Genomic DNA, 27,400 nt, shown 5'->3' on the forward strand with positions numbered 1-27,400 from the left:
ATTCCGGCGACAATTATCTTTTCTCCTTGAAAAGTGATTTCTACTACTATCATTCTTCCCTCTTTGTCTTTATAAATTAATTTTGGGTCAAGCTTTTCTTTTATATATAGTACCACTCCTCTTTTCTTAACATTATCTGATGCCACAAAATCCAACCCTAATCTCTTATTGCTTAAGATTCTTTTATGCTTCTTTGTTACATGGGTCTCTTGTAGACAAATTAAATCAAGGTTCCTCTTTAATAATACGTGGGCAATCTGGTTCCTTTTATTTTTATTATTAAGCCCGTTCACATTCCACGACAGTATTTTTAAAGCCATGGTTGATATACAGTAAATAGGTTATCAAATCTAAGTTAGATCTACTGTTCCTTATCTTCTGTCTCTTCCTCTTCTTTTTCTTCTCCTGAATTTTCCTCCTCTTTTCCCTCTCCACTCCCTCCATCTCCACCCCTCTCTCCCTCCATCTGCTCCCCCCCTTCCTCCCATCCCCCCATCCTTCCCAGTTCCTTTTCGTACCTTCTTGCAAATTTTTCCAGCTCCAGAGGACTGGATAGTTTAAATCTTTTTTCCTTAAAATAGAATGAAATCCCTTCCGGGATCCCATTTTTCTTCAACTGGTTGGTTAATTTTTTATAACCGTCTCTCCTTCGAAGAAATCTTGAAGGAATCTCTTTAAATATAATAATTGGTTTTCCCTGAATACACAACTTTTTGTTATAGTTCTGTTTCAGTACTTCATTCCTCATGTCCAAAGAGTTGAACTCCTGGCAGTTTCTTCCCTCTAGCTTTAGCGGATTTTACTTTTATCCGAAAGATGTTTGCTATTGAATATCCCATATCCTCTTCTTTCATATCTAACCAAGCTGCCAGTTCTTTAACCAGTTTAGATCTTATATTTTCATTTGGGTCCTCTGGGATCCCCCTGAATTTCAGATTTGATTGTTTCTGTCTCATCTGAGTCATTGCCATACTGTCCAACAGTTCTTCCCGTATTTTATTTATCTCCTTGACCTCTATTTTAAGCCTATCCCAGGGGTCTGCAACCTTTAAGACAAAAAGAGCCACTTGGACCCGTTTCCAAAGAAAAACAACAACTGGGAGCCGCAAAACCATTGTGACATTTAAAACAAATATAACACTGCATATATTGTTTCTTACCTTAATGCTATATATACAGGATCGTGCAGTCAGCTGTCAATCTCAAGAAAAAAAGGACAAATTAATAGCTAATTAAAATATTTAATTTACAACCAGGTAACCAGGTTAATGGGACTTTTGCTCCTGAACCTCAGTGTTCAGTGTCTGCACATCAGGGCTGTAAGACGTCACCTTCATTTTCACACAGGCTTGCAAGCTGTCATCTGTGAGGCGTGATCGATGTTTGTTTTTAATATAGTTCATGTTGGAGAAGACCTGCTCACATACATATGTGGAACCGAAGATCGACAGGACTCCAAATGCATACTTTTTCATGTTTATATAAGTGTTGGGGATGGCATTCCATGTTTCGAATACAAGCTTGTCCTGTTTGGGAAGGTTTTCAATATCACTCCATTTATGATTCTGAGCCAGAATGGCCTTCTGACGGGCAGCATCCTCAAGAGTAGCGGTCAAGCATTTGAACTTGGACACCCATATATCTTTGTCGGCTATATCGGCCAGTTCCAGCTCAAGATCAGGTTGACTTACACCTGCAAATGCAGTCATATTCAATAGGGATGGATCGATCGCCAGGGGAGTGACAGGGAAGGATAATGTGTTTTTTTCCTCTCTGAACCCACAGAATCGTTTCCCAAACGAGCTTTGCATTGCGGTGATTGCAGACTTGAAATATTCCAAATTTATCGTATCATGACTTTGTTTGAACTCTCTCAAAGAGGGAAAGTAAGACAGTGTATCTCTCTGGAAATCTTTGACAAACACTGTCAACTTGCGCTCGAATGCCAAAACCTCCTCCAGCATGTGCAGGGCTGTGCCTCCTTTCCCCTGAAGGGTTGTATTTAGTGTGTTTAGATGGGCTGTCATGTCTACCATAAAATGTAATTTTTCCAGCCACTCTGGCTGTTCCAGCTCAGCAAAGGTGAGCTCTTTGCTGGCCAGGAAGGTTTTTACTTCTTCCAAACATGTGACAAAGTGTTTTAGCACCTCGCCTCTGGACAACCACCGGACCTTGTTGTGGAGCAGGAGGTCAGAATATGTGCTTTCCACCTCATGCAATAGCAAACAAAACTGGCGGTGGTTTAAACCCTTTGCCATTATCTTTTTAACAATCTGAATGACCACATCCATCACTTTTGTGCATTTGGGGGGAAATGTTTGAGCACACAATGCCTCTTGGTGCAGGATGCAATGAAATGACAGCAGCGTTCTACCCAGCGCCTTCTGCAGTAGAGCCACAAAGCCCTTCTGTGCTCCTCTCATGCTCGGTGCCCCATCAGTAGCCACTGAGACCAGGTGGTTGGTGTTTATTTTTTTAGCACTTAAAAAGTCCAGGACAGCCTTACAGATATCCTCACCTTTTGTTTGGTCTTTTATTTTTATTTTTTTAAAATAATATTTATTAATAATTTCAGAATTACAGAAAAAAATAAAAAATAAAAAACAACACTACAATACATAAAAAGAAGAAAAAACGCAAAACATAAAAACCAATACAACAATACAGCAAAAAATAAAAATAAAAAAGAGGAAAGAAAGACACAAATCCCATATTACATATCTTTAACTTCCATTTGCTTGTTTCGTTGACCTCCTCACACCTCCCTTTTTGTATTCTAGTTTAGTTAGTTATTTCAGCAAATTCTTTCCATCTTTCTCAATTTTTATTACATAATTTATCTTAACAATTTAACCTATTAATTAACTCGATAGATCCTTCCCATCTTTCCCCATATTCTGTTATTCAAATTACCTTAATTTATTTAACCTTATCTTACCATAAAATACCTTAAAGCTTAAAACTTAATACTCAGTTATACATAGCTCCTGATATCATTTCTACTAGAGTCATATAGTTTCATTCCAACATTTCCCCTAATATTCATTAATTTTAAGCTAATTCCCTAAATAAAAATTTTCTTTATAAATTTTCTTCCAATCTTCATCCAACGTCTCCTCTGGTCTCGGGTCGTGTCAGTCCTTACTGTCTATTCCATCTAGTCCATCAACCTGGAAGTCTTATGTCCGAGGCCCTTAAGTCTCTTCCATGTCCCTTCTGCAGATCTTCTTCTTCTTGTTGTTTATACTTGCACTTTTCCTTGTCTTTTGTTGGTCTCTTTCTTAATTTCTTTCCTTTCTCATTGAGGAGTAGGTCTCTGGGGGGTTCCAACCCAAAATTATCTCCGTCTCCCTTCATCAAACCAGCCCATTCCCCACAGTCCCACTCCCACAGTCATCAATATAATCCAAAAAATATTTACGAGCATATTTCAAAGTCTCTCCAGAGTTAAGAGCCTCCTCAGCTCCAGACTCCCCCTGGCCCACTCCAACTTCAATCTTCAAAAACAGCGGCTTATGCTCCTGTAGGGCCTTGGGTCTCTCCATTTGTATTATTTGAGGTGCAACCGCAGCCTCCTCCATTATCTTCTGCACTTGCCCAATCAATACAGGTTCCTGAGTTGGTCCCTGGATGGTTTCTGTATCACTATTCACTATTTGTCCACAGTTATTGGCCACAACAGTCATCAAATCCATTTTCTCATTCATCAAATCCATCTTCTCATGCATCTGTTCCAACAAAGCACTTGTCTTGCATAAAGCAAGCACCAAAACTTCCTCCCAGCTCATATTTAGTCAAGGTCAAAAGGACTAATCCCACGATCTTAATCTCACAGCTGTGGAGTCCTCAAGTAGACTGCAGCAACAATTTAGCAGGCTCCCTCTAGAGGAGACAATTTCTATTTGTATCCATCTTTTTAAGGCAAGTCCAACAAAGGAAAATTACTTTCATTTTTCAGATATTTTGTTTCTTTAGAATGCAAAAGGCAACATTGGAATCAGTTTATTTCTCTTCTTTAGCTATCTGTCAAAGTATTCCATTCACAGTCAATGAACCTCTCCAACAATTTCTGTCTCTGACACCCCGTTCCCAGGTTAGAGATGGTGGAAACTTATCCTTCTTCACTCCCTCTCCTGCAGGCGTTACACAAAGTCCCCCCCCCTTCTCTCCTGCCTCCAAGGGGGTCTCAGTAGCTATAAATGAAGGAAATTTAGGCTTTTTTAACGACTTTCCAGGCTTTAGCTTACAAGGTTTTTGCTTCAGTCTATATAGAAAAAGCGGAAGGCGGACTTCCTGTTTTGAACCTTCCCGCTTCGATGTCAAATTAAGATATTTCTTGATCCAATTTTCCGTTTCTACTCACGGGTACTTGTTTTAAATCCAATTGTCCACAGGAAAAAGTCAGCGCTCTCCGGCGATGGCTGTGCGGCTTCACTCCGTGAAAGTAGCAGTCAGTTCGCAGCACCGCGCCGCTCACCCCACTTCACTCCGGAATCCCGAAAAGGGGTTCCCCGTGAGTAGGGGGCGCTCCTGGTGCCCTGCCGAACCCCACGTTCCCAGGCTTCCTCCGCCTGGGATTTCTAGCGGGTCCCCACCTTCGCCGCGGCGGGAAGACCCAGTTTCCACGGAGCCAGTTCCTCCGGTCGGAGGAACTCCGCCATTCGCCGATGGCGCTAACCCGGAAGTCCACCCCTTGTTTGGTCTTTTAGTGGTATCAGCTCAATCAGTTCTTCCTGTGGCCCAAAAGAGTTCACATATCGGCAGAACAGCGCTATTTGTTCAATATCACCTTTATCTTTGGACTCATCACAGGCGATGGAGTACGCCACAGCTGAATTAATGTCTTGAATTTGCTGTTTGCTAATGTTTTCTGCCATTTTTAGGGTTCTGTCTTTAACAGTCTTCGCAGACAGAGGCATGTCTTGTTAATGGTTTCAGAACTCACAGAGTTAAAGAGTTCTGGTGACGTCTCTTTCCTGAGGCGTGGTTAGAAACACTTAAGGGAGGGGTTTGACTCCGAGTGTTTCAGTCTGCCTCTGGGACGCTATGCGAGAGGGAGAATGTGTCAGTTCTCGCCAGGTCTGAATTTATGGTGTTATTCTACATGATTAAAGGCTAAGAAGATAAGAAGGCCTTTGTGTCTGCTCTGAATTATTACCCACACTGCTGCAATCCGCTTCTCACCGCTGTGTTCGCTCTGCTACCGGCAAGAGAAAGAGGCCTGAGGAGGACTTTCGCAGAGCACGGATAGCTTGCAAGCTACGCAAGGGAAGTGTGCCAGGCTCCATGTTCAGCCTCTGTTTACACTCTTGTCCGGCGTAATCCAAGAGGTTATGGATGCTTGCCAACGCTTTGAAGCATTGCAGGAACGTCCCACGTGTGGGGGAAGCCAGCAAGCCGGTTGAAAAGTTGCTGGGTCCAGCTGGAGCTCTGGAGCTGTGTCTTTGAAGCTGGAAGGAGCTCGCTGGGAGGAGAAGCCGATCTGCCGGAGCCGGGAGGCGGAGGAAGCTACTGCCGAGACGTGAGTAAGCTTAGCCCCCGGGGGAGGAGATGGCTCAGTCCCAGGAACATGGCTTTGAGCTTAAGCTGCCGTGTGCGAAGTTAACCATTAACTCGTGGTTGGAGTGGAGTTATTTAGCAGAGTTGTCCCTAGTCGGAGCTAAGCTCTGGGAAACAGTCACGCCGATGTCTACGTCAGCTGGGGCGGTTGCAAGCCAACGTGAAGCTGAGGAGCGTGTTCTGGCTTTTTTGGCTGATAACGTGAGTGCTTATTTGAGGCCTATTGTTCTGGATGCAAGGAAGCCTGAGGTCGCTTGGGTAGCTCTCCAGGAAGCGTGTAAAGCTGGGGGCGGAAGCAAGGGCCGGGAGATGGCTGCATCAGGACAGGAGAGGCAAGAGAGCACGGATCACCTTCGTGAAAGCCGGTGCACAGCTGGGAAAGGCTGTGGGACCCCTGAGGGGGGCGAAGGGACTATTGCCACTGCTGCTGTTGCTGCTGGTTTAGCAGAGTCTAAAAGCTGCGTGGGTGATGCAACATGTCTGCGTGAGGAGCTTGGAGAGAGGCAAGCTGCTGGGGGCCCTTTACCCATCACTGGGGGTGCAGGAAAGCGTCCTGGGAGCCCTGTGAGCAGTGGGGGGGCGGTGAGCAGTAAAAGCTCAGAGAAGCCTCTTTTTCCAAAGGCTGCCAAGAGTTGTTTGCGTCGTGAGTCGAAGCCTGGGAAACAGGACAGAGCTAAAGGCTTCAAGGCCAGCCATCTGCTGCAGAGGGAGATACGTGCTGCAGAGCTGTCTGGGAACTCTGAGATAAGTCCAGTCTTCAGAGCAACGCAGGATGTTGCGGTTACGGACGCTGCCAAGGACAGGTGCAGCCAGACGTTTGTTGGCATGGCAACGCTACAGAGCAATGCCAGCAGGGACACAGCTGTGAAGTGGGTGTTGGATTCAGGAGCGAGTCATCACCTGATAACGCCATCTGCTGGGGAGCTGCGGAATTGCAGAGCTGTTTCAGCTGGAATGACTGTTACATTAGCTGACGGGACAAAAAGAAATGTTTCTAAGGCTGCAAATGTATATGTTTCTGTTTTGCAGGCGGAGCTGGAGTGCTTCATTGTACCAGGGATGAAGTGTTGCCTGTTATCGATTTCTGCTCTGGCGAAGCAGGGATACAAAATTTGTTTTGAAAATGATACCTGTTCCATTTTCAGAGGGGGGAGGCAACTTGTCAACGTGGAAAGCAAGAACAATCTCTTTGTTCTGGAAACACCTCTGGAGGGTGGTGGGAATGCAGGGAAAGCACAGGCGCAGTGTGCTAGTGTTCCCAGCCATGATTCATGTGTTCATGTATGGCACAAGAGAATGTCTCATGCTTGTCTGGAGGATGTTAAAAGGTTGCCAGGCTGCACCAAAGGTTGTAAAATCACGCCATGTGAGGGATCCCTAGTGTGCAGGGCATGCAGCAAGGTTCAAAGGTGCAGGTTTCCCGGGGTAAAGAGGGTAACCACAAAACCTTTTGAGTTGGTTCACACAGACCTTACAGGGCCAATGAAGTGTGAGAGTCTGGGTGGGGCCAGGTATCTGCTGACCGTGGCAGATGATTTTTCTCAGAATTTATGGTCTTTCTCTCTCAGGTCGCAGAGGGAAGCGGCGCAACTCATCCAGGATTGGGTTGCGGAGGTGGAACTAAGGTTCTCCACCAAGGTGCAAGAGTTCAGGAGCGACCGTGGGTCACAGTTCACTGGGTCTGCTCTGAAGGAGTTCTTCAAGGAAAAGGGAATTCGTCACCAGGTGACGGGTGCAAAGTCTCCTCAAGAGAGAGGCGTGGCAGAGCACAGGAGTGAAACACTGGCTGAAGCTGTCAGGGTTTTGCTGTGTGACTCTGGGCTGCCTCAGAGCTTTTGGAGTGAGGCTTGGAAGTTTGCCAGCTTTGTTTTTAACAGGTCCTACAATCACGATGTAGGTGACACACCGTATTTTCTGTTGCACAAGAGGAAGCCACAGGTGCATTTCTTCCGTTCGTTTGGTTCCAGGGCTTCAGTGCCAATACCAACAGCGCAACGGAAGGAGGGTGGTCCTAGGTACCAGGACATGATCTTCTGTGGGTATGATCCTGCAACAAATGGGTGGAAGTTTGCATACCCAGAGGGTGATCAGACCAAGCTGCTGGTCAGCAAGCATGCTGAGTTCTTTGAGCAGGGTGGTTGGTCACAGCCTAGGGTTGGTTCTGATTTTCTCTCAGAATGCTTGTCCGATTCTGAGGGGGAGGAAAGGGAGGAAGAAAGGGAGGAAGGAGAGGCAGAGGCGGAGCCTGTTGCTGAAGACCAGGTTGCTGATGATGGTCAAGCACAGGGGTGGGTTTCTCCACAGGTTAAGAGGGAACCCAAGAGTGAGCCTTCATCTCCTGTTAGCCAAGTGCAGGAGGCCCGAAGACGCAGCAAGTCAGAGGGGGAGTCTTCTGAGCTTGCTGGAGACACACTTGCTGATCCCAGTGGGTCAGGAGGAGCGCCCGAGGTTGTGCTCCGGCGGTCAACTCGGACCACAAAGGGGATTCCACCGGAGAGGTTTCAGGTCACCAGTGCGTGGGTTGGTTTCGCACAGTGTGATTCTGGGAGTGTGGAAGGGATTCAACAATTGCCTGGGATAGATGCCAGTGGGAGGCAAAAGGCAATGGGAGGTGAGTTGAACTCAAAGAGGTCTGTAAATAGGGGTTCACAGTTTCCCTCAGGATTCGTGACGAGAGGGGGTGTTAATGGTTTCAGAACTCACAGAGTTAAAGAGTTCTGGTGACGTCTCTTTCCTGAGGCGTGGTTAGAAACACTTAAGGGAGGGGTTTGACTCCGAGTGTTTCAGTCTGCCTCTGGGACGCTATGCGAGAGGGAGAATGTGTCAGTTCTCGCCAGGTCTGAATTTATGGTGTTATTCTACATGATTAAAGGCTAAGAAGATAAGAAGGCCTTTGTGTCTGCTCTGAATTATTACCCACACTGCTGCAATCCGCTTCTCACCGCTGTGTTCGCTCTGCTACCGGCAAGAGAAAGAAGCCTGAGGAGGACTTTCGCAGAGCACGGATAGCTTGCAAGCTACGCAAGGGAAGTGTGCCAGGCTCCATGTTCAGCCTCTGTTTACACTCTTGTCCGGCGTAATCCAAGATGTCTTTGATTTTCTGCACAATTTCATTCTTGTTTTTGAAGTCCATGTATAGATGTTCCGAAATCTTAATGAATGCTTCTTTTATATACTCTCCATCTGTGAACGGCTTCCCGTGCTTGACTATTTCCTGAGTGGCTACAAAACTAGCATATGTTGTGGAATTTGCAGACTTCACCCAATTCTTGAAATTATTTTTGCTCCTATCAACCTTCCTCATAAGTTCTGCAACGGCTTTTCGTCTCTCATCTCCATCTGGATATTTTTCAGCAAAGGCTGTGTGTTTATTCTGGAAATGTCTTGCAATATTTGACTTTTTGTTGTTTGCAAATTTCTCACCACTTATTAAGCATACTGGTAAACCAGTCTTGTCAGTAAAGAATGCAAGTGATTCTGTCCATGTATCATTCAACATTCTGTTTTCTTCAGAAATTTTTCTTTTCTTGCCTTTATCCATGGCTGGCCTACCGGGGGTCCAAAACAGGGACGTAATTAGAAATCAGAGGGCCCCATAGCAAAATTTGCTATGCCCAATAATCAATGCCCCAAAATGCCATAGAAAATTAATCAGGGCCCCAGTGTACCATAAATCATAATCAGTGCCTGATGTAAATAATAATTAATAATGAGGGCCCAATGTCATCCTCGTCATTATAAAAATAACTTTTTTGACACTTTTTTATTATTTCTTTGTTTGACCCCTCAGAATTACTCCCCCTCATAGAAATAAACGTTAAATTAACAAGTTACCTTTTTTGAGTGTGTGTTCTTCACTCCCCTTCAAAACAGTGACCAGCGTACATGCCCCCTTTCAATGCAGCCTGCTTACAAAGGCGGGACGACAAAGACCGGCAAGAAGCTGTTGCATAACGTTCCCCAAGGAAAGCGTTAGCTATTCACTGAACTTTCCCCTGCTTAAGTTTAAAAAGGGGCTTCAAGCAACTAAAAAGGGGCTTCAGGCAACTAACTCCCACGTGGATGGCGGCCGCCTCAGAAGACCACGTGGAAAAATAAGATGGCTGCCGGGACGATCCGGTTACCCAGCAACAGCACAGCTGCTTCCGACGCTTTTAGAGCCTCAACCTTCCGCGTTAAAGAAAGCAGCCCGCAAAGCAAGCGTTGGAGCGCCAAAGCCACCTCACCCCCACAAGGAGAATGCTGCGCGTGTGACCAAATAGCGAGGACTTACGTTGCTAGAGACAAGCCCCAACGCTACCACAAGCCTCCCTCTCTTCGCGCTGCCCAGCCTCCCAAGAAAAAACCCCCGCTTCAAACGGTCACAAAGCACAAATTCCACGCGACCGCGACTTGAAATAATAGTACCCCACAACCTGATCCGCCAGGCGCGCCGAGTCCTCCCCAGGAAAGGTAAAATGCGGCGATGAGCTTGCGTAGCGCGCTGGGCTCCCAGCGGCAAATCGACTTGGCTAGGCAGCAAGCAATCCAAACGGAGAGGTTTTCGGCGCGATCAAGGCGCCCCCGGTAGATAAGCGAGTGATCCACTCGTAAGCGGCTTTTTGCGTGTTTCCACCCGGAAAATGCGCCTCCTCCCCTCGCCTCCGCCCCGGAGCCGTGGCAAAGGTGCTAAAGAGACGCATGCGGCTCCGGAGTCGCGGGTTGCCGACCCCTGGCCTATCCATATCCTTCCTACTTTCTTTCATATCTTTTTGCACCCTCTTCATTGAGTCCTCAAGAGCGTTGGATCTTACCGTCAAATCTTTTACTTTTCCTGTCAGCTCTCCCACCACCCCCTCCAATCTCTTATCCAATGTATCCTGTACTTCTAATAACTTTTTCTCGATATATTGTTCATTATGTTTAAATTCTTTCCTTATTTCCACCATTAAGCTGTCATAGTCCTTGATTTCTTTCCCTTCTTTCCCATTTTCTTTATCTGGATGGTCTCCTTTCTACTGGCATTCCCACCCCTTTTTCATTTTGTATTTCAGCTTATATTAATTAACTAGTAAAAATTTTTCACCCCTAGAGGTCGCTAAACTGAGATATTGACTTTCTCTATTCTTCCGATGTAGTTCTTCCCATGTAGTTCCCCTCTACCCCCACACGGCGGCGCCTTAATTGCTTTCCAAGACTTAACTCTTAAAATACGAAAAATACAAAGAAGAAGAGGGAAGGAGAGGGGAGAACAACAACAAGAAACCGAGAAAAAAAAGGGGGAGGGGGAAGACACACAACCAAAAAGTTCTCAGGAACAGGAACAGGATACGAGGTGAGTCTCAATGCAAGAGCAGAAACGGGGAAGAGAGGCGGAGTCAAGTGGAAGGAGCTCCACGAGGAGAGGAGCTTCCCGGGGTAACGGAAGGTCTTGCCGAAAAGTCCTACTTAAGCCTTCCTTTCTTTTCCCCTTATCCGTTTGTCCCCAGTCTCTTCCGACTAAAGCGGTAATTCAATCGCTTAAAGTGCAGCGTCCATCTTCTCCTAATTGGTTGTTGTTGTGTACCACTTTAAAGAAGGAGGAGGAAACAAGTGTGAAATGGCGGCGGAGAGTCCCACTGTATTCTCAAACTCTCCTCATACAGTTCATGTTCTCCTCCCAAACCTCCTTAAAGAGACGCTGCCTCTCAGTGTTTCAGTTCCTCTTATTTCCAGTTCAATTTTTAGTCCTTCAGACTCCTCAAGCATAAAACAATCACTGTTTAAACGTGGGAGGCAGAAATCACAGTTTAAGCACTATTTAAAACAGGCACTGTTTAAACAGGCAAGCAAGAGGGTTGATTGCAGGGTCTCACTTATGTGTCCCAAACTAGTCGCTGGCATAACGCACTCCGACCTGGACAAACAAAGAATTTCCATTCACTTCTCTCTAGTCCATTAAGATATTTTCAGTCATTTCGTTGCCTCAGATTTCTTATACTTTGTATCCGAGGTCTCTCCGCTACACCCACTTAGCTGTTACTTTCTTACCTTCTCTCCTCTCCCAGCCTTCCGCTATACTCCATTTTACTCTTACCGCTGCAGTGGACTCCTTCTCCTTTCTCCCCACGTCTTCTTATTCCGCTGGTTTTCTTGGCCAAATTTCTGTTTGTTGTTGCTTTCGTTGCCTTATTTACATCCAGCTTCTTAACTGCTGTTGGAGGCTCACCGCTTTCACTCGGAGCCTGAGGCTTCACAGCACGGGGTTTGTTGCTTCCCCTCGTGTTGCAGCTCAAATCCTGTTAAAAACTAAAAAACAGGAGAGCACACGCAGCACCACCGGGTACTCTGTCCCCCAGGATAATCCTCCTGAGGTTTCAAGGTTCACGGAGCCTTCGTGATGCCTCTGGACCCCCGTGTTGTTCGGGACCCCCCCGGAGGGTAGCCTCGTGCTCCTTTTTCGTGGCTGCGGCTCACCAGAAGTCTCAGGCCTTTTCTCTCTCAGCGGCCATCTTCTAATAACTGCATTTTCTTGAGCTTTCTCTAGAGAAGGGGCTGTTTTGTATATTGGAGCAGAATAGTGTATTAGCTCTCATGTTTTGTGTAAAGCAAGCCCTTGTTAAGTACCGTCAGCTGAATTGGGCTTGTGCCCAGATATTAGCACACTAACCGATGAAACAGGTGAGGGCAACCTCTGGCCCTCCAGACGTTGCTGAACTACAATTCTCATCATCCTGCCCATTGGCAATGCTGGCTGGGGCTGAGGAATTTCAAGGAAGCTTTCGACTTGCCCCTACACCTACCTACGCACTGAACGAAGGAGCAAGAAAGCAAAAGGCAAGTTCAGAATTCCAGAGTTTTCCAAATTGTGGGATGTAAACACAGGAGCAGTCAATGACAACATTCTGAGAGTGTACATGTTAGAACATGGGGAGGGATGTCTGTCCAGCAAGCAGGTAAACTTCCTGGGACGGACTTCCTCCGCATGTGACCTCACCTGTGCAGGTAAATGATAAAAGCACAGGGCAGGCAGCCATCTCTCTCTCTCTGCCATTTTTCTTTCGAAGAAGAAGCATCTAAAGATGCTCTCTTGGCTCTCAGCCAAGAGAGGAGGAAAGGACTATCTTGCTATAAGATAGATTCTGAATGTATGTAACCTTTTTAAGCCTGTCTGCCTTCTGGGATCATATTGTGAACAGAACGTGAGTAAACTCTTTTATGCTTTTATAAAGACTGTGTCGTGTCTTGTATTTTAAGAGGGAACAAAAGGGGAAATTACCAGGGTAATTATTATAGAGGTTCTAGCGAACCTGTGCACACGTTACCGTTGCGAACTTAAAGGGGGAATGTTTATAAACTCTGCTGATATTTTGGAAACTTGTTAGCACAAGTTGGATTAGGATATAATCTCACAATATATCCTCTCCTGCACCCCTGAACATTCCCACAAAGGGTTATTGGCCCCAGTATTGCATATTTTTGCGTATTTTTGAAGGATTGCATTGGATTGTGATTTTGAGTTGAGTAGTATTTTTCTGAGTTAACTTCCTGGTAAGCACATGGTCCTTTGTTCCATTGTGCAGTGGGGATTAAGCAACCCCCCCCCCCTTCCCTCAGAGTTCACAGTGACCCAAGGCAGTGAAGAATTGTTTTGCGTTTTGAGATTTTTGAGATTTTGATTTTAAAACTTTGAGAAATTTTGAAATTTTGAAGAATTTTCAAATTTTGGATTTTAAGATGGCTAGAGCAGCTTTTGATAGTGATGCAAAGCTAGGAATGCCTCTGCTGAATGAACACAATTTCATACACTGGAAGCAGCACTTGATAGCATGTTTAGATTATAAGCACATTTTGGAAGCTTTAGACCCTCAACCTACGGGATCGTCTGAGGGAGATTTAGCCAAGATAAGTGCTTGGAAACACATGAACAGCGAAGCTAGACACATAATTTTGAGTGGACTTCGTGATGAGCAGCTATCATTAATAAATAGTACAGATGATGCGTCTCAAATCTTAAGAGATATTGAGCACGTGTATGGAGAATCTAGCATAAACTGCTTCAGAAACGTGGTGTGTAAATTAACCAGATTGAGGATGAATTCAAAAGAGGAATTCACAGAGCACATCAACAAGTTTACTGAGATTATTCAAAGAATTGATCTGACTCCCAAAGCTTTTGATGAAGATACAAAGATAGCATTTTGTTATCATCACTTGGACCACACTTTAGTGCATTTGAAAGTTTGATGGACCATAGACAAGGTCTGACTTTTAAAGACTTGATTGGTTATTTAAAAGAAGAATGCAGAGATAGAGCTGAATCTCCAGTGAGAAATGCTAGAAGCATGGACAGTGGTTATGCATCTAGGCAATTTACAAAGTCGAAAGAGATGCCTAAGAAAGTGATTTGTTTCAATTGTAACAAAGAAGGACACATTGCAAAGAATTGCAGGGCTCCTAAAGCAAAGAAACCCCACCCCTTTCAGCCAAAAGGGGAAAAGAAGGGGAAATGTGAATGCACATGGTTACTGCAAGAAAGGAATTTAGCTGTCCAGAATCGTGAAAATAAACGTAATAAATCGATTTTAGATTCAGGTGCCAGTTCGCACTTTTCATATAAAAAGGACAATTTTAATGAGATAAATGAGATAAATGATGAAGAAGGATCTGAAATTGAGGTTGCAGATGGCAACATTGTTAAAGCAAAAGGTGCAGGTTCCATGAGTCTGAAATGCAATATAAACAATGAATGCATTGAGAACACAATCTCTAGAGTTTTATACGTACCAGAGCTGAGCTGCAATTTAATCAGCGTGTCCACTTTGGACAAGAAAGGTTTCCAGATCACATTTGGAAATGGAGAATGCAAGGTGACTAAAAATGGCAAAGTGGTTTCTCAAGCAAAGCTAATAAATGGTGTATATGAGCTTGATCTTTCAGAGAACCAGTCTGCAAAAGTGGCACATTCCAGCCAGAAGGATGAGGCAGATCTGGACCTATGGCACAGAAGGCTTGGACATAGAGATACCAACGTCATTCTGGATCTACAGAAAAGAGATCTTGTAAGAAGTTTGCAGGTAAAGCAGAGCAACAAAGCTCCAGCAAAGTGTGTAAGCTGTATTACAGAGAAGGCTGTAAAACCTTCATTTCCACGTTGTGCAGAGCAAAGAAGCAACAAAGTGCTTGATATAGTGCACACTGACATATGTGGACCCATGAATGTTCCCTCACTGGGAAAGAATAGATATATTTTAATATTTCTGGATGACTTTTCAAGATTTTGTGTTGTATATTTCCTCAAAGAGAAGAGTGAAACAGTGGAGAAGCTCCAGGAATACATTGCCATGGTCAAGAATAAATTCCAGAGAGCTCCAGCTGTGTTAATGAGCGACAATGGAGGTGAGTACTGCTCAAATGAAATGCAGGCTCTCCTGGCCAAGGAAAGAATTGCACACGTAACCACAGTTCCTTACACACCACAGCAGAATGCCATAGCTGAGAGAAAGTTTAGGTCCATTATGGACATGACAAGGTGCATGCTAAAGGATGCATGTTTGCCACAGAAGCTGTGGGCCGAAGGAGTGTACACGTCGGTCTATTTGCAGAATAGACTGCCAACCAAAGGGGCAGAGCGCACACCATTTGAACTTTGGCATGGGAAAGCTCCCAATCTGTCGCACATACGTGTGTTTGGAAGTCCGTGTTACTTCCACGTGCCCAAGGAACGCAGACACAAGCTTGACTCCAGGGCAAAAGCAGGTATCCTTGTGGGATATGTGAGGAGAACCTGAGCTTACAGGGTTAAACAGCTCAGAGTGTACGCCCTGCCTACTGTTGGGAGGGGGGAAATTCTGTGTCATTTCCAAGAGCCTCAAGCCTTTGTTCTCTCTCTACTTTCGCTTTTGAGGAGAGAGGACGTGTTTTCACGATGCTGTTCGCTGTGATAGATAATGGATAGTCTGCTGTAAATAAAACTGCTTTTAGCTGCTAAGATCCTGAGTGGACTTTATTTAAGCACACTGAAGCATGCGCTGGAGTTTTTGAAGCTTTCTCTTACCGCTGCTGATCTTTGCTTTTGCTTAGAGCATCGGAATGTGGAGTTTGGAATGCAGAGGCCTGGCCGGCAAGAGCTGTGCAGCCGAAGCGGGCCGGACGCCAGGCTTATCTGAGCAATAAATCAATCTGCTTCAGAGGATATGCCTCTGGAGGCAAAGGATACAGAATTATGGACTTACAAACTGGTAAGACAGATGCACGCCATGCGGTTTATGTTGATGAATATGGAAAAGTAGACACTAAGAACACTGTTGTGGACTCTTCCGATGAGTCAGAAAGGACTCAAGAGTTTGTATATTTCCCTTTTGTGACCCCACACGGTAATAATCTGCCTTCGAGTGTTACAGTGCCCGCTACATGCGACGCACCAGAAGACGCAGAGGACCAGAACCCTGGCGGCACCAGAGACAAAGAGGAGGACTCAGATGGGGACATGCCTGCGTTGGAGGAGGATGAGGAAGCTGATGCGGTCACAGAACCAGAGGTCACGCGCTCGTCCAGAACCAACAGAGGTGTCCCACCATTATGGTTGTCCTACTTTGCAGGGTCGGCGTTTCCACAGGAACCTTCCACTTGGGAAGAGATACAGGAGATGCCAGCTGCAGAAGCCAGTCTCTGGAGGAAGGCCGTGCAGGAGGAGATGGATGCACTGCATCAGAACAAGACCTGGACACTCACTGAGCTGCCACCCGGTAAGAAGGCCATTGGCAGTAAATGGGTTTTCAAGGTTAAGAAGGGGTCAGAAGGAGAAGTGCAGCGCTACAAAGCTAGACTTGTAGCACAGGGATTTTCACAGCGTTTTGGTGAAGACTATGATGAAGTTTTTGCACCAACCGCGAGGTACAGCAGCGTAAGAATGCTTTTAAGCATTGCAGCCTCCAAGAAAATGAGAGTGAAACACATAGACATTGCTACCGCTTTTCTACATGGGCAGATTTCTGAGGAAATTTATATGAAACAGCCCAAGGGTTTTGTAAAACCACATGAAGCACATTTAGTGTGCAAACTCCAGAAAGGACTTTATGGACTTAAACAGGCTGCTAGAGCCTGGAACCAGAAGTTGCATAAAATGCTGACGCAACTTGGGTACAAGCAAGGCGACGCTGACAAGTGCTTGTACAGTAAGTCAAATAATGGACAATTCTCATATATGTTAGCTTTTGTCGATGACCTGATTATTGCCACAGCAAGTGAGAAAGACTATACACAGATAGTAAAGCACCTTAGCAAAGAGGTGGAGGTCAAGGAGCTAGGAGATGTTCAGTACTACCTCGGGATCCAGGTGGAAAGAGAAGAGGGCGGCTCATTTCTTCTCAGCCAAAGACAGAAGATCCACGAGCTGATTGAGCACATGCAGATGCAAGACGCACATCCAGTTGCTACACCGATGGCCACTGACTTCCTGAAGAATCAGCAGGATTCGAAGCAGTTGCCAGACAACAATGACTACAGCGATTGGTAAACTTTTGTATTTAGTTACCACATGTAGACCTGACTTAGCTAATGCTGTGGGGATTCTTAGCAGAAAAGTGAATTCTCCCACTGAGCATGATTGGGCAGGTGTAAAGAGGGTGGTGTGATATTTGAAGGGTACCATGAATTGTAAATTAAGGTTACCAGCTGTCAGAGACCCTAAATTGGTTGGGTATACTGATGCGGATTGGGCTGGGGATAACGCTGATTATAAATCAACAAGTGGTCATGTTTTTATGTTTGGGGATGGACCTGTCGCATGGGGCAGATATAAACAGAGCTGTGTAGCATTATCTTCCACAGAATCAGAATACGTTGCAGCAACAGAAGCCTGCAGAGAGATTGCCTGGCTTGATCAACTCATAAAGGACTTTGGGTTGGTGAGAAAAGGGCCTGTCAGCTTGCTGGAGGACAATCAAAGTTGCCTGAAGCTGACGCAGAGTGAGAAGTTCCTGGCCAGAACAAAACACATTGGGGTTAAATACCACTACATACGCCAGATGATCCAGGATGGACTTGTGGAACTATCCTACTGCAGCACCCAAGAGATGACTGCTGACATCCTGACGAAACCCCTACCAAGAGAGAGTTTCCAGAATCTACGTGTCAAGCTGGGACTCTGGGTGGTTGAATAAAGTTGTTTATGTTTTGTGTATGTTGTATTGCCTGAGAAGGGGTATGTGGGATGTAAACACAGGAGCAGTCAATGACAACATTCCTAGAGTGTACATGTTAGAACATGGGGAGGGATGTCTGTCCAGCAAGCAGGTAAACTTCCTGGGGACGGACTTCCTCCGCATGTGACCAGAGGTGGGTGTGGCCTCACCTGTGCAGGTAAATGATAAAAGCACAGGGCAGGCAGCCATCTCTCTCTCTCTGCCATTTTTCTTTCGAAGAAGAAGCATCTAAAGATGCTCTCTTGGCTCTCAGCCAAGAGAGGAGGAAAGGACTATCTTGCTATAAGATAGATTCTGAATGTATGTAACCTTTTTAAGCCTGTCTGCCTTCTGGGATCATATTGTGAACAGAACGTGAGTAAACTCTTTTATGCTTTTATAAAGACTGTGTCGTGTCTTGTATTTTAAGAGGGAACAAAAGGGGAAATTACCAGAGTAATTATTATAGAGGTTCTAGCGAACCTGTGCACACGTTACCGTTGCGAACTTAAAGGGGGAATGTTTATAAACTCTGCTGATATTTTGGAAACTTGTTAGCACAAGTTGGATTAGGATATAATCTCACAATATATCCTCTCCTGCACCCCTGAACATTCCCACACAAATGCCATGGCATCTCAATGGGGCTCCCTTGCCAATTGATGGTAAAGCAAGCCATTGGACAGGCCATCATGCATGAGGATGGTTTTTCAAATGGATTTGAATCACACTTGGACTTTTTTCTAATTCAAGATAGTGCCTCATGGAAGCAGGGAGCTTTGCAGAGTCCTTTGGAGACTGTGGAAAAGATTGCGCAAGAGAGAGGCTTGGCACCAGAAGAAATTCAGAACTTGCTGAACATCGCACTCAGTGCCAAGCTTGGTAAAGAAAACATGTTTTGCCTTCTCTTTCCCCTTGGCAGCAAAGTATGTCAAAGTAGCTGCATTGCCCTGCCTTCTCCCTTAACAAGAACCGGGGCTGCTTCGAGCTTGTGAGAAATTATCAAGAGTGAAGATCTTAAGCATGTTAAGCAGTGTCTTTCAATGTCTTGCAGGCACAGTGATAAGCACTAGGCTACTGAAGACTCTGATTCCCATTTCCGTAATAACTGAGGATTCTCTTCTTTCAGCTGTGTCTTGGCTCTGTGCTCACAAGTGTTCTAGTGACTTTCAGGTAACTTGGAAAGCATGGTAATGATGTCTTGGTTCTGAAGAATGATATTTCCCCCAGTCTGACTTAGTTATCCTGGTGATGATTCAGCTAGATGTTGTACACGCTGACCATATTCCAGAAGGGGTTTGTTGTCTTGGCCTTGCTTTGGCTTACTGATATCTGTCTTCTCCCTATAGGTGCTCATTCTAAAATGGATAATTGTAACGTTTGAATTCATTGATCAGAAGGAAAATATGCATGCTCTCTATGGTTTCTTCTTCCGCTTCTTACAATGTGAGAAATTGGTAAGATAAAAAGGAATGTGTTATTTTGAAGGAACTCGCTTTTATTCTGACACGGCATGTTCAGACAGGCAGGCAGGCAGCTATCCGATGTCGATCCTGCCCATTCCTCCCTCCACCCCCCTCAAAGACAGCCGCGCAGGCAGCTATCCGATGGAGGGAGGGGGGAAATCCTGTTCTGCATAGCTATCAATTCGGGTGTGATAGTCTTATGTTTGCATACTTATGGGGAAATAAAACTAATTTATTTTAGAGCTTGTATTTGTGTGTATTCATGGTATCATTTGTAGACCCAGTAGATGGCAGTGTGGTGTGGAGAGTGTTTTTGGCAGCTCGTGAAACGCTGACTCTCTTAGGACACAGGGACCATCCCAGAGTGTGGGCACAACTTCTGCCGGTCCGGCCTGATCCAGTGCAGTGGGGCAAAAAGGAGGCTGGCTTCCTGTCCTCAAGGCTGAGTTGGAGTCCAGAGAAGGAGCCTCATCCGCAATCGGCAATTGGCTACCTTTGTCAAAGTAGCCAAGACTCTCAGTCTTCAAGAGGGAAAGGAGGAGTCTGTGAGAAGCACCAGGAGCCCCTGAAACTCTTTTGCAAGGAGGATGAAGCCCCCATCTGTGTGGTTTGGGGCAGATCCAAGAAGCACAAACACCACGAGGTGATTCCTCTGGAAGAGGCTGTCGAGGAATACAAGATACCTTGAGGGGGAGAAATAGCTGTGTTTTCTTCTTGGCAGGTGATCTTCTGAATTCTCAGATCCAAAGTAGGCATGGTATTCATTGGTGGTTGTTTATTACCTTAGAAGCAGCCAAGGGGAAGCCTGAGGGCTGCTGGGATGGCTGGGAGGAGGGAGTCAAAGTCTTTCTCTCTACCAGGGGGGCCAAGGGATCTTCCCTTGAAATACAGCAGCTTCATGGGACCATGGCAGGGAGAGAAAGGGTTAACCTCATCCACATCCCCCAGCAAGGTTGCTTTGTACATATTTAGAACACTACAAATGTGAATTGCACATGTCTCCTTTGGCTAGCAGGATGCCTCCTCAATACCCTGCCAAGCAGAGAGCAGCAAGGGGTCAGCTGCAAGGGGGTGGGGACTGGGGGCCAGTGTTATAAGGAAAAAACGGCTCCTTTTCCCTTCTGGGGTACCTCAGAGCTCATATAGTGTCCTTTTGTAGCTTCTCTATCGGTAGGAGAAAATAACAGAGGCCAACCAGAGAATATTGAGAAGCAAAGCAGCTAGTAAGCCAGATCTTTATTAACTGTTGCAACAGGGTGCTCACCCCACCACATGCAGGACGGAGGAGGAGACCCCAAACCAAGTCCTTATATAGACATTTGAAATTGCCCACCTGGAGCCCAAGACCACCCCTCCATACATCATACATACATCACAGAAGGGGTGGCCTACAACAGATTCCTGTCTGGCAGGAAACCTGTTGATGGGTTTACTTGGCTGTTCATGGGTTTACCTGGATATTCTTTTGTGATGAGAACTACTTACAGTATTTATGTATGTGTTCTGTACTTTTTTCCCCCTCCAGTAAATTACTTTGCTATTATAGCAAGGCCACTGGACCCAAGAAGCCAGTATAATATTCATCTCCTCTCTTTGTGTCTCAATCAAAGCTGAGTTTTCCCTTTTCTTGTCAGGGAGAGATCTGTCACCACCTGGAGATTCGGAGGAAAGAGAGAGGGGAAATTCTGGCCTATCAAGCAGACCTGGACAAGGAAAGCAAAGACCTCCTTGGAAGTGTCACTCTTGTTACTAGTGAGGGAACAAGCACTTCAAGAAGCAAGTCCGGACTGAGGAGGGATGGGGAAATCTGCCTATTTCAACTTCTCCTCATATCTCCTTTTCCCATATCGGTTTGCTATTTATTTATTATTCTGAAAATGAATTAAATGCTAGTGTGGCTACCTTCTTGTATAAATATGTTGATACGTGCTTTACCCTCATAAATACATTTTTTGTGAACATTACCTGGCTGGGTCAACCTTGAAAAAGTCAGAGGTGTGAATTTCAAAAGATTGCTGTTTTGGTTTCCATATTTTTCCAAGAATTGCGAATTAGGTAAGTTCACCTTTGAATGCAGCTAAATGGAGTTTATTTCCCATTGTTGTTTATTATGTGAAAAGTAGTCAAGGAGAAGCCTGAGGACTTGTAAGCTGAGAGGGTGGAAGCAGTTCAATTCAAATCCTAATTCTCTTGCTGATGTTTTGAAGGCTGACCATCTTCCTCACTCAGACCTCCTCAGAAACGGAGAGGCTGAAGACTGTGGAGAAGTTCAGACAACTGCGCCAGTTCCTGGAAGAAGAAGAAGAAAAGCGCCTGCTGAATCATGTGGAAGAGGTGGAGAAGGAGATTGCAGGGAGAAGGGATGAACAGCTGGCCAGACTTTGCAGGAAACTCTCCTCTCTTGAGAGGATCATCCAGGTGATGGAGGAAAAGGGTCAGCAGCCAGCGAGTGAACTGCTGCAGGTAAGACGGCTCCAGGAAAAGGCTGCCTCCCATCCTTTCTGTGCCCCTTTTATGTACGCAAGGAGTGTAGGGGCTCAGTTGACGGAGCCTCGAGTCAGCTTTGCAATGGACAGGAACACCCCAGAGACCTGGGATGCTGAACTCACCTGAATGCCCACTAGAGATTCTTCAGTCTTCTTGAGGGAAGGGGAGGGGATTTTCTGCTCCTTGCTGATGATTTGCCTCCAAATGCCTTCCCGCTGGGCAATGCTGCCTTCCTGCCCTGCCCTGGGCTTCGCCAAGGATGCAGTCAGGCCTCCTTCTGACATGAGCCAGTCTCTTGACCAAGCTTCTCTTCCCGTTCCCTCCACAACTTCTGGGTGGATCCCCTTCCCCATAGATCCTGATAGGCCCCAAATGGTGCTCGGTCACAGTGACCAAAGAGCAAGACAGAGGGACTCATCCAGACTGCGCCACCTTCTCCACTCACAATCCCATATGGCCAGACGTACAAGTGCTTCTGAACGCCCTCTTTAATGAGGCTGGGAAGGCTGACATACTGGCAAAGGCAGGAGAAGCCCTATTACAGAATGATTGCCAGATGTCCCTGTCTCCCAGGGACAGTCCCCGGATTTACAAATCTGTCCCCAACAAAATCCGTCCCCGGAATGTCCCCGGATTTCATATAAGGCTCCCAGATTTATATTTTAAGTGTTGTAGATTTATTAGTAGGGAAGGAATGTTGCGTGATTAGTTCAACGGCAGAAGACAAATCATATGGGGACTTCCAGAGAGGCAAAATGGCGGGTGCCACGGCAATGAGCAGCTCCTGAAGCCAGCCAGAGCCAAGTGCACTACCAGGCTGGCTCCGGGCTGCTGAGACTGCCGCTACCGCTGCCACTGCCGAGGGGGAACCAGGGATGCCCGGCGCGTCAACTGGGGCTCTTTCTTATTCCAGCCTTGGCGTGCAGATCCCGGGTTCAGCCCCAGATCTCTGGAGCGGAAAGGCTCTTGGGCCTGAATATGAAAGGCAGCACCTGTTAGAATAGGTCATACTGAGCCAGTACAGATGAATGTGACTATTGGTTCGCTTCCTCGGCATCCCAGAACTGTGAAGGTTGCCTCAACTGTTGAGCAACACAGCTAAGGAAGAAGGAGTGGAGTGTCTCCGGGGGGAGCATAGCTCCCATTCCCTTCCAAACACACAGACAGGACAGTGTGGTGGCACCCAGGGAATAGTTGCAGCAGTCGGATGGCTGGCTGAAACACACACCATTGCACTCTTTTTGAATGGGATTCACTCTGAATCAGCCAGTTAGTGAACTTGGTGCTCCTGTGCAACAAACCCACTACAAATTTGCTCTTCCCCTCACACTTCCAGATCCCTCCAGCTGGGCTTTTTGAGTGTGATGGGTTGTTCTCACTCCAGAGCAGTTTGTGTTTAAGCTGAAGGTCACCAGGAAAGCAAGGGAGACTAAAAAAATTGCATTTGTTAATATAATAAGGTTTTAATAACTCTAATAATGACTGTGTGGAAATGACTGGAAAAAGAAAAAAAGGAAAATCAAGGCTTTCGACTCTTGGTTTCCTGTAAGAATGAAGGGAAGCTTTGCTTCTGCGCATGACTGTGGCATGATGGGAAGTTTTGCTTCTAAGCTTTTCTTCTGCACATGCTGCACAAACCGTTCTAATACTAAGACATTCCCTCATCACCCTAGAATGTTCAGTTCATATTGAGTTCATGAAAACATTCTACTCTGACCTGTTCTTAATGCATAGTTGACCACATCTACAGAACGTGATTGTTATGTTCTTTCATGTCATGCAAAATCAATCATTAGTAATAGTTTAAGTCTTGATAATCAATCACTAGTTATAATTTAATTAGGAGGTTTCATGCCTGTCTAGTTGTGTGCTCCCTTTCCCAACCTTTAATCTATTGGTGATTAATGTAATATGTAACCTTTGCTTTGTACTTGTGTTAACCAATCAGCAATAAGCACATATGTGGCAAATGTTGTAATATTCAATAAAAGGGACTCTCCGAGACTTGCTCGAGAGATGCCTCCCGTATGACACCTTGCCATTTGTCTGTCGCTTATTTCAACCCAACAGAAGAAGATCAAAAGACTCGCCTGGACTAGAAGAGACATCTCATTAACAACTGTAGAAATGCCAAAGAACTTTGGATATCTGCTTGGGAAGTTTCTGATGCAGTATTAATTTAACAAGGAGCCAGGAGTGAAACCAAAAGTAGACTGACCAGCTAGCTGAATCCAATTATATTGCTATGGGGTGGGGGGAAACCTCTAACATTTTACTTTTCGATACTTGTATTTCCAGGGTGAATTGAATGGGGGGGGGTGGAGGAGAGGCAATAAGAAGAGCTAACTTGTCCGTGGCTAGGGGGCGCAATCTGGACAGTTCTGCCGGGGCACAAGATCACCTAACTACTGCTCTGCGCCTCTGGACCAGGGGTGGATGGTGCTCATTGGGACTGGGAGGGTGGAAGGCAAGGAGGCCAGCAGTAGGTGGAGCCAGAGCCAAGGAGTGGCAGAGCAAATGCGTTCTGTATCTGAGATGGAGTGGGAAGGGGCTGGCGGCCACCACAGCCATCCCTTGTCTGCCCTCATGGAGCGGCCAGAATCCACTGGGCAAATGCTCATCTTGCCAAAGTCTGGGTCTTCTGCTGTTGCTCTCTCAGAAACCGTGCCCAGGTGGGATGTTTCATTTTTCATAGCTGCTTCATCCCTGAGGAAGTTGGAGGTGATGCAACTCCTGCATCTCTGACGTGGGAAGGTTTGGAGGTATTTCAAATTCCCCCCTTCTCCCTTGGCTCCCTGGAAAGAAGGCATCTTGACATTTTGAGCGCATTTCACAGGCCAGGAGCCAAGCACCCCTTCCTGAGGGGGAGAAGAGGCCCAGAAAAGATGAGCCCTTCCCAGCCCAAAGGCGTTCCCCTGAGATTCAGCTTCCAGGCTATGGCTAACCAGGTTAGGAGCAGGAATATTGGGAGCGGGAAGGAACTGATGTCATCTGCCAGAGCAGCTGGCTAATTGAAGGGAATGAGGTGATAACAAGGCTTTCAAATCTGAACTCTTGTTTGCGGCTGATTAGGATAGAGGGAGGTGGAGAATAAGGGCAATCGGAAGCAGACTCAGCGTAGTTGGTTCCTTTTCTTTGTTCGGGTTCCTACGTCACACCAGCAGTTTAAATGGCAACACTCCTTTGCAAGATTGTCCGCCTTTTTAATTGTTGTTATGGAAAATCAATAACATGATAAGTTGCCCCTGCCAAAGGATTGCATGACATCTGGCTGAAGACTTTTTGTGCTAAAAGTTGAAGCTATGCTGGGGTGTGTGGGTGTGGGTGTGGGTGTGGGTGTCCGTCTGTCCATGTGGCCGCTGTGTATTCAACATTCCACCCCCTCCAAAGAATCCTAAGAACCTTAGTTTTCCTTTCACAGTGCTACGATTCCCAGCACCCTTAACAAACCATTGTTCCAAGGACTTTTTGGGTGTGGGTGGGAGGAGATGTGCTTTACGTGTGCGGTGTGCAGGCATCTCCAAGCACATGTGTGTGGGGATTCAAGACTAACTCTTATGCTTTTCTTCCTTAGACCAGCTTGACGTTGAACGAGAGGTTCTCTGGGTTGAGGAACACACTCCATTTCACAGCGAAGCAGAACACGGGCCGAATGGTCACTCTGCTATTGCATTTGGTGAAGTCAGACTGGATTTGCAAAGGAGCTTGCCCCTGAAGCCAGTTGGTTGCCTGCCTGTGGCTGGCTGGTGGCTTGGCACCACCAAAACACAAAGAGACAGCCCCATGCAACCTCACACCCAAAGATTTCTGCCCATGCTTCAGACATGCAGCCCTAAGAGCAGCTCTGACTCCGACTCTAGGCCCCTCTGCCCCAGTCTTCCTCCCGATGTAGGCTACAGGATCTGGGAAGTCTGATCCAGCTTTGAGGTGTGGTTCCATATGGCCGTTAGTACTGTTGTGTTTTTGCCCCCTTTTGCCTGGAAAAGCACTTTGGCAGATTTCATTGGAGGATTTGGGTGTGACAAGCTGTAGCAGCGCACTAAATAAAACAACTTTGAGAAGCTGAAATATGGGGCTGTTTTCTTTTCTAATAAAAATATTCACTGTGCAGTTCACAGGCACAAAACACAATGTTGATATTGTCCAGGAAATGGGTTTTCAGTTGGAGGGCATGGGTTGCGTGAGAGCATGTTGTGCGGGATAACCAGTCTCATATAACCAACATGCTTCAGTCTAATTAGTGCATGAAGGGTTAACATCATAGAGTAAGCTGTCTCTTCCCCTTACCTTGGGAGTGAGTTCTGATCTATTCTGGTATTCACTTCTTCAGCGTTTAATGTACTGTAGGTTTTTCTTGATTTTATGGTTTTATCTTTCTGTAAACGGCTTTGATGTTTCTTACCATCTGGTGTGTATAAATTTTATGAAATAAATCAATAATTTTGAATAAATAAATAAATAAATAGGAAGATGTAAAACCACAACCTCCGAAATGAAAGCTACTGTGCCTCCAGACAGAAGTTTTTGCCTGGAGGGGGGCCGTATTCTGCAAAGTGCTCTCGATGCAATAATAGTCCAGCTTTCTAATGGACTGTCCACGCAAACATCATTCTGCTTTCTCAGTTGCTCTGCAATGCTTCGCCAGGGTTACCACATCATGGCCCCCTGGGGGTGCGCTCCTGTGTTGTAGCTCAGCAAAAGCAGGACAAAATTCCTCTAGTATGGCTCACAGTGAGGGCTGCTGAGAGTTGGGAGAGATCTCGGAGGCCAAAGAGTTTGCTTTTCTGCTCAGTACAGGGGATCTTGCTAGCTCTTCACCCCTGACTGGCCGAAGATGCCCATCTCTCATCCAGGCAGCTCCACAGCGTGCCTGGATGATGACTCAGATGGAGCTGGACACACCCTTCCTGAAGGATGCAATAATCTTGCAATTGTGGTGGACCAACTACATGTCATTTTGCTTTGCAAGTTGTTCTGTGATGCGTCCCCCGTGCTACTATGTTATTATCAGCCAGAGGGGCCCTCTTGAGCTATAAAGTGCAACTTAAGTGGGACAAATCCCCCCCCCCCCAATTACATTTAGATGGATTTAGGGGAGTGCAACTGGTTTGGTCACACTGGCGTGAAGCCTTGCGGGCCCCACAGGGGACACCACAACTATGATGTTGAATAGACGTTGAGAGGCGTGGGGCACTGAATTTTGGCATCGCACAGGGCTCCCCTGGAATTTGAGATGCCATGGTTCACCACTGAAGAACATTTGTGGTATGAAAAAGGTACCTGGTTTCAGCTGGAAGTTAGGGGGAACTGATTGGAAGGGTCGGAGTATGTCTGTCCCGAAATCTTTACAGGCACGAACAGTACTGAATACAGTCTTGCATATAACTGCCCTCCTACTGTCATGAATAGAAACAATCTGTTTTACAGAGGCTGTTAAGCTTGCTCTTTTTACCCCTTTACTAGACAGGCTGTATTTCTGTGCTGTTTTCAGAGTCGGGAATGCCCATTCCTTCATGGCCAGCATGGAAACACAGAAGGCTAGCCATTTAGGAGGTTTGCAAAGAGGACAAGGGTGTTACGGGGTAATCTTCTAGCAAACAAGCTTGGCACAGCAGATCTGAGAGGTGGTTTTCTGCTCCCGGAAAGCCCGCCTGGAAACCAGGTTGCCAGGTGAAGGAAGAATGGAGAGATCAACTAACTCACTTGCCTTCAAAGAATTTCTGGTTGCCTGTGGCTACTGGGATA

General features: G+C 46.0%; 1 long non-coding RNA gene and 1 pseudogene across 2 annotated transcripts in view; one reads left to right on the top strand and one right to left on the bottom strand.

Moving 5' to 3' along the window:
• Nucleotides 1-27,400, top strand: part of LOC308467677 (inositol polyphosphate 5-phosphatase OCRL-like) — a 304,985-nt pseudogene that overhangs the window by 240,491 nt on the left and 37,094 nt on the right. The window lies entirely within an intron of this gene.
• LOC308467816 lies at nucleotides 1,228-4,918 on the bottom strand. The gene is made up of 2 exons (XR_013981310.1): nucleotides 4,691-4,918; nucleotides 1,228-2,518 (listed from the first exon to the last, which is right to left on the bottom strand). It is a non-coding gene; the product is annotated as an uncharacterized lncRNA (long non-coding RNA).

Source organism: Podarcis pityusensis (assembly GCF_964106645.2).
Source record: "Podarcis pityusensis genome assembly, chromosome: W".
NCBI classification, from domain to species: Eukaryota; Metazoa; Chordata; class Lepidosauria; order Squamata; family Lacertidae; genus Podarcis; species Podarcis pityusensis.